Source organism: Helianthus annuus, chromosome 13, assembly GCF_002127325.2.
Source record: "Helianthus annuus cultivar XRQ/B chromosome 13, HanXRQr2.0-SUNRISE, whole genome shotgun sequence".
Classification (NCBI taxonomy): Eukaryota; Viridiplantae; Streptophyta; class Magnoliopsida; order Asterales; family Asteraceae; genus Helianthus; species Helianthus annuus.
Window position 1 is genome coordinate 126,570,778 of NC_035445.2, and position 15,566 is coordinate 126,586,343.

General features: G+C 39.1%; 1 long non-coding RNA gene across 1 annotated transcript; it reads left to right on the top strand.

Annotated features, from left to right (window-relative positions):
* The first annotated feature begins 555 nt into the window (after positions 1-555).
* Positions 556-1,349, top strand: LOC118485706. Its single transcript, XR_004877589.1, has 3 exons — positions 556-689; positions 789-1,029; positions 1,129-1,349. It is a non-coding gene; the product is annotated as an uncharacterized LOC118485706 (long non-coding RNA).
* The last annotated feature ends 14,217 nt before the right edge of the window (positions 1,350-15,566 follow it).

The window sequence follows — 15,566 nt, forward strand, 5'->3', positions numbered from 1 at the left end:
AGTGTGAGAGAGGTGGTGTGCCAAGGGATGAGAGAGAATGAAGCCAAGCTCCTCTAGTTATAGGCTGAACAGAAGGCTGGACACGGCCCCGTGTCCGCTGGACACGGCCCCGTGCCCGCCTGACACTCTCTCTCTTCATTAATTGTAATTGCGAATTACAATTAATGCGCCTGCTGTACTTTCACCACGCCCCCGTGCTCGCTGGACACGGCCCCGTGGTGGGCAATGGAAGCTTCTACTGGTTTGTCTTTTCTGCTGCTTCCTGGGCACGCCCCCGTGTTCGCTGGACACGGGGCGTGTTCAGACTCTGTTTCCTTCTTTTTGCCTTGGGAGGTGCCGTTGAGGGTCCGGGCAGTCCACTTTTGTTCCTTTTCTTGTATTTATGGTAGAATTAGTGGTCTTTTTGCTTCTTTTGTGATTTTGAGCTCATTTCATCCTGAAAATACAAAAGGAAGACAAAAACATTTTTTTTCCAACATTAGTACTTAAAAAGGGTTAGTTTTATGCCTTAATTGATGTGTTTTATATGTTGCATTTTACACACATCAACGGCGACAAGGGTCTGACGACTATGAGGGATCTTATTGCGGACGCTCTACGGTTCTACTCTAAGGTATGCAAGTGACCGGTTTTATCGTCACTTGATCCGTCTAGTTTCGGTCTCCATTACTCGCAAATTAGCTTAGAAAGTAAGCTAGTGTTTATCTAATTTTAAAACGTGACATATAGTGCATATGATTACTTATTAGTTATGAAATTGATTTTTTTATAAATTGGTTACTAAACAGGTTTAGATCCGGATGAAAAGTTGATCCAGTTAGGTTCAAGGAATTTTTTCCTTTGTCCTAAGCGAACTGCGAACGCGACATCCTCATCTACTTGCTCGGAGGAAGCAGAAAATTTGACGAAATTTAATGCGCATTGGCTTCGATTCATGAACTTTTCCTTTGTCCTAAGCGAACTGTGAACGCGACATCATCATCTACTTGCTCGGGGGAAGCAGAAAATTTGACGAAATTAGCTTAGAAAGTAAGCTAGTGTTTATCTAATTTTAAAACATGACATATAGTGCATATGATTACTTATTAGTTATGAAATTGATTTTTTTATAAATTGGTTACTAAACAGGATTAGATCCGGATGAAAAGTTGATCCAGTTAGGTTCAAGGAATTTTTTCCTTTGTCCTAAGCAAACTGCGAACGCGACATCATCATCTACTTGCTCGGAGGAAGCAGAAAATTTGACGAAATTTAATGCGCATTGGCTTCGATTCATGAACTTTTCGCAGTAAGAATATTTGATATTATATTATATGTTAGGCGAATTAATATGCCCATGCCAATTTCAAGTTGTTAAGTTAAGAACCATCGACTATTAGTATTGTATAGTGGCAAAGATGTTTCATATGTAAACTATGACCCAAATAGCGACACTTGGTCGCCTCGCTACATAGAGCGCTATAGCCGCTATTGACAAGTGACAACTATGATGATAATCATGAGTAACTTCATCCTGAAGTGACTTTGGTTATGTGTTATCCATTTGAGATTTATCATTTTCCAGGTTTGGTAATATATTTGGCTATAATGTACATATAGGAGAACAATTATAAAAACATGACTACACACCCTGGTGTAAAAGCAAAAATGATTCAAATGCCTTGCCAAGTCATAGAGTATGAGTACATACCCGCAACGGTTGCATACTAAACGCCTGCCTAGTCCCTTTTACCATTCAGCATAACAACCCAGTCACCTGTCGACATGTAGAAACACAACCAAGGATCATACCGTCATCAAAAACTAATATTTAAAGGTGCTTTGGACAGTGAAACAAATATACAACAATCAATAGTACAAAGGCTTTAAAATCAGGCCTAACTGAGAAATTTTGGGTAGAGTGCATACCTTCATGTCACTGAAAGTATTTGTTGCTGAAAACTACACATAAGTTGGGAAGAAGACCGAGGTTAGAGTTATCAATGAGAAGTATAGAGCAGACTACTATCAAGCTTTTAGAACCAAAACTGCATTTGGGAATAATAAAACACGTTGTTTTATAAATTTATGAAGGAAATGATTGTACATGTATGTATGTGCTGGTTGTGGTTGTGTAACAACATCAATCAATAACAATGTAACCGGACAAGTATTATAACATAAGCTAAGAACTCACCCCCTAAATAACCAAATTTTTTAACGCAAACATTAACCAAGCTTCATATTCTTTGCTAACATATATTTAATTTCAAGGAAACAAAAGGCCAACAATTAACTGGCAGACAAAGAACTGAACTCAGGACAATGTAATCTGTACACAAATTCATCATCAAACATAAAAGTGTAGATGCATAATATAAACTTATTGGTCAAAATCTGATGAGTAAATTACGTTTTTGGCCCCTGTGGTTATATCACTTTTTTCTATATTAGCCCAAAATAAGAATTTTTAACATATCTGCCCCCATGGTCTCTATAACTAACCATTTTGGCCCCTAAGTCTAACCATTTTAGCCCCCATGGTCTCTATAACTAACCATTTTGGCCCCATGATCTCTAGACTTAGGGTCCAAAATGGTTAGTTATAGAAACCATGGGGGCAGATATGTTAAAAATTCTTATTTTGGGCTAATATAGTAAAAGTGATATAACCACAGGGGCCAAAAACCTAATTTACTCAAATCTAATAAATTCAATTTACGACAGTGAAGGTAATCCAATTTTTTGTTGTATGCTTTCAGTTCAAAGAAATGGGAGCACATTACATAAAAGTAACCATGTAATTACATATTTTTAATTACTTGAGATGGCGGCAAAGTTCGGTAGCCTAAATATAATATATTTAGGTAACAAAAGGATAGCTTCTACTTTGGCATGCCAGAAATTTGGTCTCGAATAAAATTAACATAACTGCTCTTAAAACATCAGTGTTTTGAAGTCTATAAATACTTGCAGGTTATAATCCCCAAAATTCTTTTATGAACTCTAGAAAACCGATTTTTCTTTTCACTTAGAAATTCAGCATAGCAGTTCTATCAAAATGAAAATATAAATAAAATGGTTTCAATGTTTAATATTATCTAAATAAACTTCAAGTTTCTGAATAGTCAAGCCTACCAGTACTTTCAAATCTTTTTAACATGGAGAAAAGGGATTTATAACAAAACTTACAATCTTCATCTCCTATAACCTATTAGGCCGCCAGACGTCGCCGGAGTAAAAATAAACATAGGCAGATATGTTGTCATGTGAAATCATGAGATCGGTGGGGTGGGTTGACATGTTTTACCTTAACAAACGGAAAAGAACACATTTAGACGAATCGGTCAGCAATCTACACGAACATGGTACATGCAAGCTTTAATCCTTGCCGGAAACTCGCCGAAATATGGCTGGAACCCTAGGTATTTCACCGGAGTTTCTTGAAGCCATCTTCACTGTGGTGATATCCTAACCACCATCACCGTCGGTTTCCGCTAGTATCACCTGAAACGACAACTAAACCCTAGCCACCGTGCAGCTGTTGACTGCTGCTGCGGTGACCGGAAACCCAGTACGACCGTGGTTTCCGCTGGGCAAGGGTTGAAAAAGAGTATATGTGGTGTGGTTACAGTGTGAAATTCCTCAGTTGCTCTCAAATACTATTCATAAGATTCTGTTTTTAATAGTAAGGATAATGTTATAAGATTCATACTAGATTATTTTCATACAAATATATATATATATATATATATATATATATATATATATATATATAAAATATATTACAAAATTTGTTAAGACATAATATTATTAATATCTTAGTAATATTAAGCATGTCATAACTGTAAAACACAGATATGGGTAACACATATTGGGAATTCACAATTTGTTGAATGATATAAAAATCATTATAAACATATTAAGATTTTATGTTCATAGGATAACACATAAGATATTGATTTCCTAACGCAAATGTTTAGTTATTGGAAAAACACCTAAAGGGCTTAAATCAGTGGCATAGATCTGATACAACCTTTTGTCACAACCCCCGACCCCTTGACCCGGGAGGTGGGCGGCCGCGAGCTTCACACATTCAGTGGTATCGGTGTTTATCAATTTTGGCAGCGGAAATTTTCATCAGGACCGTAGTTTGGAAATATTTTTATGAGAGTTAAACACCATTCTGTTTAAAATAGATGAATAGGATAAAACCCAAATTTTTCTGATAATACATTTATAATAGATAAATGGGACAAAACCCGATTTTCATTTTAGTATATTTTTAGGGAATAACTCTAATTATTGAAAACAATTCTCCTTTTTAATTAGGTAACTTTTATGGCCACTTTTCTAAGCCTTCAGTGCTCTCCAGTTGGCTTTTATTGGCTTCACACTAAGTTACCAGAGTTACCGTGTTTAAAACATTTTATCAGCAAGAAATACTGGTGAGTGAATCCTAGTTTAATTAAAACAGGTTTTATCATTTTACAGTATTGAGGGCGATCTCGCAATTATATTTGTTTCTAGTTCTTAGTTTAATTACCACCCATGGCACTATCAACTCGACTTGTGGTCGTGTTACTACTCACAGTGTAGTAACAAATTTTGTATACAAAACCCCAACATAACGTCGATAATTGTAGAATTACAAATACTCAATCACTGTTAATCATAATGTAAAACAAGTGAGGTTTTGTAAAAAACAGTTTAAAAAAGGAGATTACTCACATTACTACTTTAGATATTTCCTTGTGACTTCCTGGTTATAATCTATTAATTAAACAATGCACACGTGTTAGTAAAATAACCCAATTTACATTAGTTATACCCTCCCCGAGACAGAACTCCAACGACTACGTTGGGCAGAACCTCGACAGCCGTTACGGAGCACTAGATCAATCGGGCAGCGTATCTAATACGTAAGCGGGGTTATAATACTTAAATCGAGGCAAAGCTTTGCTATTTTAGCGGGTATAATACCCAAGTATAAATTCTTCAATTCAGAATTTGAGAGAGAGAAAGTTTTGAACGAATTGGACTGAAGGCTCGACTGCTCTATTTATAGGGTTGTTCGTTGGGTTTCTCGCGCCCCGCGAGAGAAACAGGACAGGGCTTCGCGGCCCGCGAGCGGGTATAGGGCGGTTTAGGGTTTGCTGAGTCATGGCTGGTCTCGACATGTGTCTGGACACGTGGCTAGTTTGTGTGCTGGGCAAGGAAGGGACCTCGTGCCCCGCGACGGTTTCTACTAACTGGGTTGCGGCCCGCGAGCGGCCCAGTTTTCTTGTTTTATTTGTTATTTATTGAAATAAAGGTATTTCAGGGTCGTTTCTCGTATACCGGGTATCTTTTAGGATATTTAGGGGTGTCCAAAATATTTTAAGGAGGGTTATTATACTGTGTGTGTATGTATAGTTTTGTGTAAATGTTATATATAACTTGACGATACGGGAGCGATTCGTTAATTGTTAAGCTCATCCGGTCGGATGGCTTGGGTCATCCAGACGGATGACCATCCGGACGGAAGACCCTCCGACCAGATGGCATTCTTCTAATCCAGTAACCGGCGAGTTTGACGGAGCTACAGTCCCGATACGACGTGTTCGGTGTGTTTATTACGACTAAGAAAGTATTAGAAGGTAGATACGACACCGAGCAGTCACTTATAATCTGGTCTCTTATTCATATATCTGAAAGTTACAGCACCACGAGACCAGTTGGACAACATCTCCCCTTAGGGACCAAAATCTTTTCCAAATGGGAACCCCAAGTCCCTATTTAGAGACAACTACCTACACCATATCCATCCATCCGGATGGTCATCCGTCGGGATGGACTTTGACAATTACAATACCGTGTCCAACTTTATCCTATTCTATACAATATTCAGCACACGTTCTATCTAACTATTCGCACAGTGGCAGACGTACGAAATATGCACCAACAGATTCCCCCTCGGCTGTCACTATCGAATCGTCTTTAACACTTTGAGAACCTTGAGCCGTGTTTGAATATTCTGCAACTTCAATCAGGCATCTTGAGATCTGACAATAGCTTCCCCCTTGATTGATGATTCGGGTTTGCTTTGTCAAAGAAAAGCACTAATTACCCCTGAAATGAATCTTCAGGTCTTTTGCACAGTTCACGACTCTCCTCTGATTTGCTAAACTGCAACCTTCACAAACAATCACCAATTTGAAACTAGTCAATGCAGCATCCTCTGTTTCAACTTTAATCACATCCGAGCTCAGTTTTTGATATGTCATGTGAGTACCATAATCTCGCATTCTGTTTGCTCGATCTAAGAATGTACAAAAACTCAACCGGAAATTGATAGAAACTTCAAACACCCCACTGGTTAACTTAAAATCCGTGGTTCCCCCTGAAGATCTGATATCCCGTTTACCGTGATCACCTTTAAGCACCGTAAGAATGATTGATCCGTGTAAACGGTATTCTCCACAATCTACAAATCTTCATCGGAAAACAAATCATCTGGTAATGTAATCCGAACTCTGAAGCATTCGTCCACAATCAGATTCATCTCCTTGGATAATCTAGATCTCAGAAGCTATCATCCATGATCACTCTGATCTCTGATGCTTTCGTCCATGATCAGATATCAACACCTCGGATCATCTTGATCTCGGAAACTTTCACTCATGATCAGATTAACATTCCCCCTGACAATCTGAAGTCGAAACCCCCCGAATATGTTGCAGTGTCACGAATTTCAAAAATGCTAGAATTTCAACATATGACATTGAAAGTTTTATTCCCCCTCATTTTTTCAAATTATGACGTCTCTATCACTGAATTCCCCCTCAAACTGAGCAATTTAGTCCCCTTTTATCTTTGAAAAACTCGACTTTGCCGAAAATATGACAATTTTCCTCAAAACGTTAGTTTTTCATCATTGCGGATTATTCGTTTTGGCCCATAAATAGTCAGATAACCTAGATGATAAACATTCTGCACCATTATCATGACTACCCCACTAATTTCCACAATCCGTGATTGCATCATCAAATTTGTTCACTGAAGCCCCCGATGGTGTCCCCGAACAACCTAGCTTGATCGTTAAAAACCCGAAAAAATTTTCAATCACCAGATTTTTTTTGGAGACTCTCCTCGTCGTTGCGATCAAAAAATGCCTTTTTTAGGCATTTGTTCATCTGGTCGAATCGCATGTTTTCGGATGGTCATCCAATCGGATGGGTCTTCTTGTCCGGATTGTCATTCGATAGATAGAATGGCAAAAAGGACAAACTTGTCTTTGTGGGTCGGATGGCCATCCGATCGGATGGTCATCCGATCGAGTGAGCATTCGAGTGAAAACCAACTAATCTTTTAAACATAAGACAATGACATGGGTCGGAGGGTCATCCGATCGGATGGTCATCCGATCAGATGGTCATCCGATCAGAACACTCCAAATCGCATTTTTTCGATCCAGAATCTTTATTTTTGTGAATTTCATGATGAAACTTCAAAGGATCGTGTGTGACTCAATTCCGAACATAATGATGGCTTCAATTCCAAAATCTATCCGTGAATTGACCTTTATTTTGATGATTTTTCTCTTTTTTAACGTCAAAACTCCCGTTTAACCCAAAATTGATGAGCTTTGGGTGATTTAACTGACTGTTAGATCGATTAAATCGGTACCGTAGCTCTGATACCACTACTAATCCAGGAACCGGCGAGTTTGATGGAGCTTTGGTCCCGATACGACGTGTTTGGCACGTTTATTACGACTAAGAAAGGAGTAGAATATAGATACGACATTGAGCAGTCACTTATAATCTGGTCTCTTATTCATATCTCAAAGTTATAGTACCACGAGACCAGTTGGACAACATCTCCCCTCAGGGACTAAAAGCTTGTCCAAATGGGAACCCCAAGTCCCTATTTATAGACAACTACCTACACCATGTCCATCCGTCCGGATTGTCATCCGTCCGGATGGTCATCCGTCCGGATGGACTTTAACAATTACAATACTATGTCCAACTTTCTCCTATTCTATACAATATTCAACATACGCTCTATCTAACTATTCGCACAGTGGCAGACATACGAAATATGCACCAACATTGAGTCTTTCCATTTTTTCTTGAATTTCTTACCACTGCTTCCGCTCATGTCTTGGGGCGGTTTTAGGGCATTGGTGGTCTGTTGGAACTTAAATTGCGCTCTGTTTGAGCATAGACTTTGGCGGCAGCCATCAACTTTTCCCGACTTTTCGACAGACCTTCCGTCCCTAACAATATTTTTATCATATCATCACACCTTATCGCGTATTTGAACTGCGCACGGATTAAGTGCTCATGCACATCACCAATTTCCAACACGTCTTTGTTGTACCTTGTAATGAAATCTTCCAAGCTTTCATTGTCCCTCCTCCAGATGTTCATGACAACTGCGGAGTCTCCATTGGATCTGCGCTGTTGACTGAAATGGACAAGAAATTTTTCCTTCATATCTACCCAGGATGTTAACTTCCCCACTTGTAGATTGTTAAACCACAGATGTGCTGCACCTGTTAAAGTTTGGACAAACAAATGGTACCACATGGGTAGTGTCCATCCTCTGACTAATCCTACGTTGGTGAATACGCACAGATGATCATCAGGATCTGATAATTCGTTGAACTCTCCAACATTTGAAGGTAATTTCACACGCTGAAGGGGAGCTAGTGCAATCTCGTTGACAAACTTTGAGTTTTCAGCAGCTTCTACTGGTTGGTAAATCAGATTGTAATCATGCTCCGCTTCTGGGTTATAAAACGCATGGATTTTTGGTTAGTAGCTTGCGTGGTCTCTCTGCAATCGACTAAAAACACTTGTGTTGTCGTCTTCCTTATATGTCCTATCGTATTCATCGGTTTGGGTGTCCTGTTTCTGAGAAGAATGCGGGCCCAATTGTGAATGAACTGACTGGCGTTTGTGAGAATACAGTGTATCACAGTGATCTCATCGCCTGGATTCAGAGTGAGTGGATTCATATTTGGTGGTAGATCTGGAATAGACTTCCGTATCTTCTACTAACATGTGTGATGGTGCATCGTAGTGCAACCCTCGACGTGCAGATGGAGCTCGTACTTGAGGTGCAGATCTACGTGATTGTGTTGCAGGTCGAGCAACTTGTGCACAAAGTTGTGCGTAAACTGCGTTTAGTGCACCTTGGGATTTCACGTAGCATGAAATTGGAGTTTCACCAGGAGATAAAATCGAACTGATTGGTATTTCAGGTTATATTCCTAGCGTAACAGGATCATTCTCGTGATTAACATTGTTCTGGACATTGTTATCATCAGATGCTTCTTCCACAATTCCTTCGACACGGGAGGCATGAGCAAAATTGCCCCTGTTCTCTGGCCGAGGACCTTGTGGATGAGTTGACAGAGTTTCTGCCATAGGAAACAGAAATGAGAAGAGATGAATCAAATGAGAAGATGAAAATAGAAATTGAAGAATCGGTGGGCGCTAATGAAGAAACAGTGATCAGAATGACCGGAATCAATCAGATCAGGGGTTTAGTCTCTGCATAAAAGGGTTAATCCTCTCACTGATTCAGGGGTTCAACTGAATCCCTTCTCCAGTGATCACTGCAAAACAGAAAGCCGTTAGACTCGCCACAGGGAGAATGGGGGTTCTCTCCGTGACCACCCTCTGACGTGAGAATAATTATAGTGATCTCGATGAAGAAGAAGAAGGAATACTAAAAGTGAAGTGTGTGTAACTGGAGAGATCATACCTGCAACGTCTTATTTATAACAGGTTTTGGCGGGAAAATGGTGCGACGGAAAGAGTAACAGAAAGTGCTTTTCCGTTTGGTGGTTACATCTCCTTACGTTAATCTTTGCACACGGATCGTAGATATCGATCAACGGTTGGGGAGTTGCCACGTGGAATGTGGTTTTGGGTAGATCCTTCTCCAAGTTAGTGTTATCATCATGACTCAGATGAGTGTCTAGGATTATGCCACGTTTCAGTTACAACCGAATGACTGTGCACAATAAGCATTAAACAACCTTCTAGAAGATCTACAGTTGTAAACCTTTATGTCCTTCCCACGTGTCTATTCTGTTGTAACAGAAAAAAATACTTTTGTCCAAGTCTTGATTTCAAGCGCGCGGAGATGTTTTGTGATTTTATCTTCAAGTCTTATTGTACCCTTGCGCGAGCCCGCGCAAGGGGGTTAGTTGAATGTTTATATTTCCCTTCTTCCGGCGCATGTTTATCGAAGACTGTTTCCTTCCATATCTTTATATAGAACCGTTGCGTAGCCGTGCAGGGCTTTGTTAAAGATGTTCTTGGAATAAGACTGATATGTTCTTATGTGCTCGCGCAATGTTCTTGGAACCATATTCCTTGTTTCTTTCCAAGACTTGTTTGGGACGGCTGCGTAGCCGCGCAAGGTACTGTTCAAGATGTTTTTGGAATAAGGTTGTGGTATGGTCCTATGCGCTTGAGCGAGGGTTTTGGGACCATACCCCTTAAGTTGGTAAGATACCGAGGTCGTCCAAGGACACAAGAGCTTTTAGTACCGGTTTATCCTCAACGTCTAATCAATCTAATTTTTTTTTTTTGAGAAAAGTTTTGAAATATAAAAATATAAAAACTAAAAATGAAAAGATACATAAAATAAAAATAGATAGACAAGATGAATTACTTGTATCCAACTCACCTTTAATGTATCCTTTGATGATTTTCTCACTTTTGGACTTTTTAAGAGATTATCTTACTTATAGTAGTAGGCCCCTCTTTTGAAGGTGACGTTACCCTCAACCCAGTGGTTTGAATCAGCAGGGATACAATCCCAAAGGGTCGGAATTTTGAAAGATAATTAATTAAGTTATTAATGCGAAAAGTGGTAGGCCCCTCCTTTGAAGGTGATGTTTCCCTGGGCTAAGTGGTTTGAGTCAGCAAGGATACAATCCCAAGAAGCCGGTTTAGTGTATTAATAGTAGTTTACATATGAGGGGTTTAAGCTATTCGCATCCCCACCATCCAATACCAGTGGGTATTGAAGGAGGTCCTAGTAAGCTTCAACAAGATCCTTGCAGGATCTATACACTGAACAAAGCAAGAACCTTACCAAACCATTCCCCTAACCCCGAACCAGGTAGTCAACATGCTTTTATATAGACCGTAAAAACATGAATGATGTAATCTTTTACTTTAAATAGACAGTAAAGTAACGCCAAGACCAGGTAGTCAACATGCTTTTATATAGGAAGAATTCACCTTTAACATAAGAAACTAGTTATTAAAGTCATTAATACAAAACCAAATAAAAAGTGCCGAAAGATTAATAATCAAAAGTAATACATAAAAGACTTGTCTTCACCAAGTGATGTAAGAGGCTTAACTAAACATGGCCTTTGATTGGCAAGAACCCTTTATGATCAATCTTGGACCCCGAGAGTACTACACACTCTAGAAATGGATGATGGATGATGGTGGTGGGTGTTGGTGTTGTAGTGGTGGTGGAGTGGTGGCAAAGTTGGAGAGTAGTGGTTTGCCAAGGGATGCCTTTGAAGTGAGCCAAGCACCCCTATTTATAGCCTGCACAGTGCTCTGGCCATGGCCCCATGTCCAGCGGGCACGCCCCCGTGGCCAACCTTTTCTCTTCCTTCATCAAATGCAATTGTCAGCAGAGGGTCCCACACGTTTATTCCCTTACTTTGTATTTATGTTGGTTTTGACTGTATATTTGTTCCTTTTGTTCGTTTATGCTCATTTGGTCCTGTAAATTCAAAAGGAAGATAAAAACACGCTTTTTTCCAACATTAGTACTAAAAAGGGTTAGTTTTATGCCTTATTTGATGTAATTTATATGTTACATTTTGCACACATCAGTAGCCTTCAATCCAAGCATCTGAACCTGCGCGTTCCACGAGGAAAGCGCATTTCTTTCAAGTGTGCCAGTAGCGTACTTCACCCTATTGTTGATAGGGCATTCACACATCTTGAAAACAGACTCGACTTTCTTGATCCAGTGTAGAAGGCCCTACTCCTTCAATGCCGTTGAAGAAGTGAGGCTTGCAATCCATGAAAGCCTTAATTGTGCAAACTTAGGGATGAGTGGGAGCAGGTTGACCTGTGGCGTAAAGCGAAGCGTGTAAGAACAAGAGTGATAAGATGTCATGAGAACAGGATCTAAATATCCTAGAATGGTTCGGAATGGTAGGTTTACCTCCAGGTTGTGCTACCAAAGCCTCAGCAACCCGCGCGTTTACCAGGGCCGTCAACTGGTCCCGAGTAATGTTAATACCGCATCTGCCGCATCCGTTCATTGTCTTCATATCCACAAAACAAAAAATAAGAACGATGCCGTAGTGGTGTGAGGGAATACATATCAAGGTTTAATCACAACACATTAAGTTCCAAACAAACAATTGGGTTTAGGATAGGGAGTGTTAGGGTTAATAGGTATCTTACTGTTAAACCCTTAAGAACTAAGCATATCATTACATATTACATCAAGTAAGTACCAAGTAGGCACATACTTAAGCAATGCAATCTAAAATTTTGAGCCTTGCACTTGGAGTGTAGTGTTGTTGCGGATCGCTTACTACAGAACAGGTTATAGTCTAGTTTTTCTCAAAAAGACATTTCTTTTTAAAACCGAGTTCACCATAACCAATGGCTCTGATACCAATCTGTCACACCCTCAATTTCCACATGTGGACTTTTACCGCGAGATGTGTGACCGACCAGGATCAAGCCATTAATCATGTTGAACAATCAATTAAATTATCAAAAGCATCACCATCAACACGATTAGTGATCTAAAGTTTAAATGTCCAAAAACATAGTTTAACCAATAGAGGAAGCAAACAGTTTAAAAGTCCAAAAAAATTAAAACCATAATTGTTTAATAAGACCAAATCAAATAGTCCACGCAATCACGACACTCCTCCAAAGCAAGCTCCCGCGCTGTACCTAACGACCTGCAAAGCATGTAATAGTATGTGAAAATAAAGTTGGCGAGTTCACGATTTTTCATTATTATTTTCAAAAACATCGATTGTTAAATTACTTAATTTATTAAAACATGTCATGGGGTGCTACCCCATCTTTAAGCTACTAAATTGTGTAGTACCGAAACTTTAACTGTTTAAGTTGTTTGTGCCCCAGATCAATGTCTATCATCATTGACCAATGGGCAAGGCATAAAAGTTCACGACCGTCCTCCCAGGTACGGTGTGAGGTTTGTCAAACCTAATAGCGCTATCAACTAATATCCAGTTCGCCAGGCCCCGGTGATTAATCGGTGGAATGTGTGGGGACTTTCAGATAGAGTTCGTTTAGTCCGCTAAAGACATGCAGTATACATAGTAAGTTAATAGTATTCCATCCCCAGGAATATTAGGCAATCCCCTAACCAGGGAAAGTGAAGTTAACATCATTCCAACCTATGAATGCTAGGCAATCCTATACCCGGGAAAGTGAGGTTCCCAACCACCGGGAATACACGCTTTTAGTAAAAGTGTGAACTCACATTTGTTTTGCTCGGTAAGAAATAAAGTACAAATGGTAGTGAAGAAGATCAACCGTGTCCTAAGATGGTTATCATGTAGTTCACTAGAGTGGGTTCATACAATACGTACATTCTTACACGCAATCTAACATTTTGCACGTAACACGTTTATACATGAACAATTTAGCCAATGTATACATACATAACACCATAGCATATCACATACCACGTATCAATCATGTAGTCATCAAACACATTAGAACATTATATATATCACAAGCAAGAAACAAGCACGTTAAATTAACTAATCAAAATTCAGCATTGACACCTGATTTTGTGCACTTTTCAGGAATTTTTCTAATATAGTTTTGGAATGGAAAAAATTCCCAGAAAATTATAGAATGCGCCAAACGGTCATTTTATTTTGTGAAGAATTTTCAAAACCTAATTCTTTATAGATTTTCAGTGAGAAATCAAACACTGAACAGTGGGCAGATTCGTCGCACCCCTGCCTACTAAATATTATCTTGAAAATTCCTCGTTTATCCGATTGACTTGAAACTAGCAGCAAAATTCTTAAAACATTAAAGGCTATTTACAGTAAGGATTTCATAGCAAAACTCTAAATATGCAACAAGTTATGACCCAAAACATATTGTATAAAATCTGCAGAAAATGAAACTTTAAATACTGAAACGAGATAAATTATTTAAAATAGTAAACCACATCCAAAAAACATGATTCCAGTGCCATTTGAATCGTATTTCAAAATAACATGTTATAGACTCAAGAAAATCCAGATTTCGTTAAATTATGACCCGGTTATAGCCAAGTAATGTCGGCTGTAACTGCGTGATAACTTACTGCTTTCGTTTCCCGGTCTCCCCAATCGAATAACTAGCGCACCCAACGACCCATACTGTTTTATAATAGCAGATTATCATCCTCAACTAAATCATATAGGATTTAGTTCCTCAAAATCACAAGATTCAATCCATAAACAAGTCCCTAGCGATTAATCTAAACCCAAAATCGATTTACTCATCTTTGCCAGTACGATTTCCTAGCAACATAGATTACTTGTATCAACATAGCACATAAAAAAATCATTACAATCCAGAAAATGTAGCCAAGATATGAGGGATTTATGACCAAAAATATGTATAAACTGAAAAGAACTATAACTAAAATTCAGTAAATGATTACCTAGCGATCAAAGGGAGTTCGGTTAAGCCTAGAGATCGAACTTCTTGGAGCCTTGGACTCATTCTTCATCAACAGTAGCAAGAGAGGGCGAGAAGGTATGATGATCGCAGGTTAGGGTTTGGCTCTAGGGGAGTTATGAGGCGACCATGCAATATACATAACTATGTAAGAGGCTTTTGGGGCGATTTGGTCTGGTGGGCTTCACAACAGCTTGGGCCGAAAGAAAGAATAAGTGGGTGTGGGCCGAAATTAATGAGTTAGAGTGGAAAAGGAGTAACGAGTTAGACCAGCTTGGGTTTAGGTGTATTTAGGCCGCAATTAGTGGGTTTCGGGTTAGGTGAACATGTGTTTCGTGTTGGCCGAAATTAGCGTAGGTTATCAGATCATGTAAACGAAACATTTGATTTCATACAAGCAAAATATATGTAAAATTAGTTTGGATTTTGATTTAATTTAAATATGCTAGCTTATAGTTATCATGTGATGCGAAGAAATAAAACGTAACGAAACGAAACGTAATTTATAATCGCGAAAAAGAAAGGTGCTAACCTTATAAATACGGGTTATCACATAAAAACCAACCAAAATGTGTGAATTAATCGAACTTGAAATTTCGAGAAGAGGGGAAGTCCCTCTCGCGTGAAAGGACCTCTCCTGTTTCGTGCGAAAGGACCCTCTCGTCCGGACTCACCTTTCAGCCTATAAATAGGCGCACTACTTCACTCATTTTCCTTGCTCATTCACTCAGGCTTCTATTAGAAACTCTCAACTTTTCTCTCACGATCAGAGACTCGTGGTATCGATTTTCTTCCATTTTCTTATACTTTTCATTCATTTTTTAATTCATGCACTTTAATTCAAGTTCTCAAACTTTTCTTGCAAAACCTCTT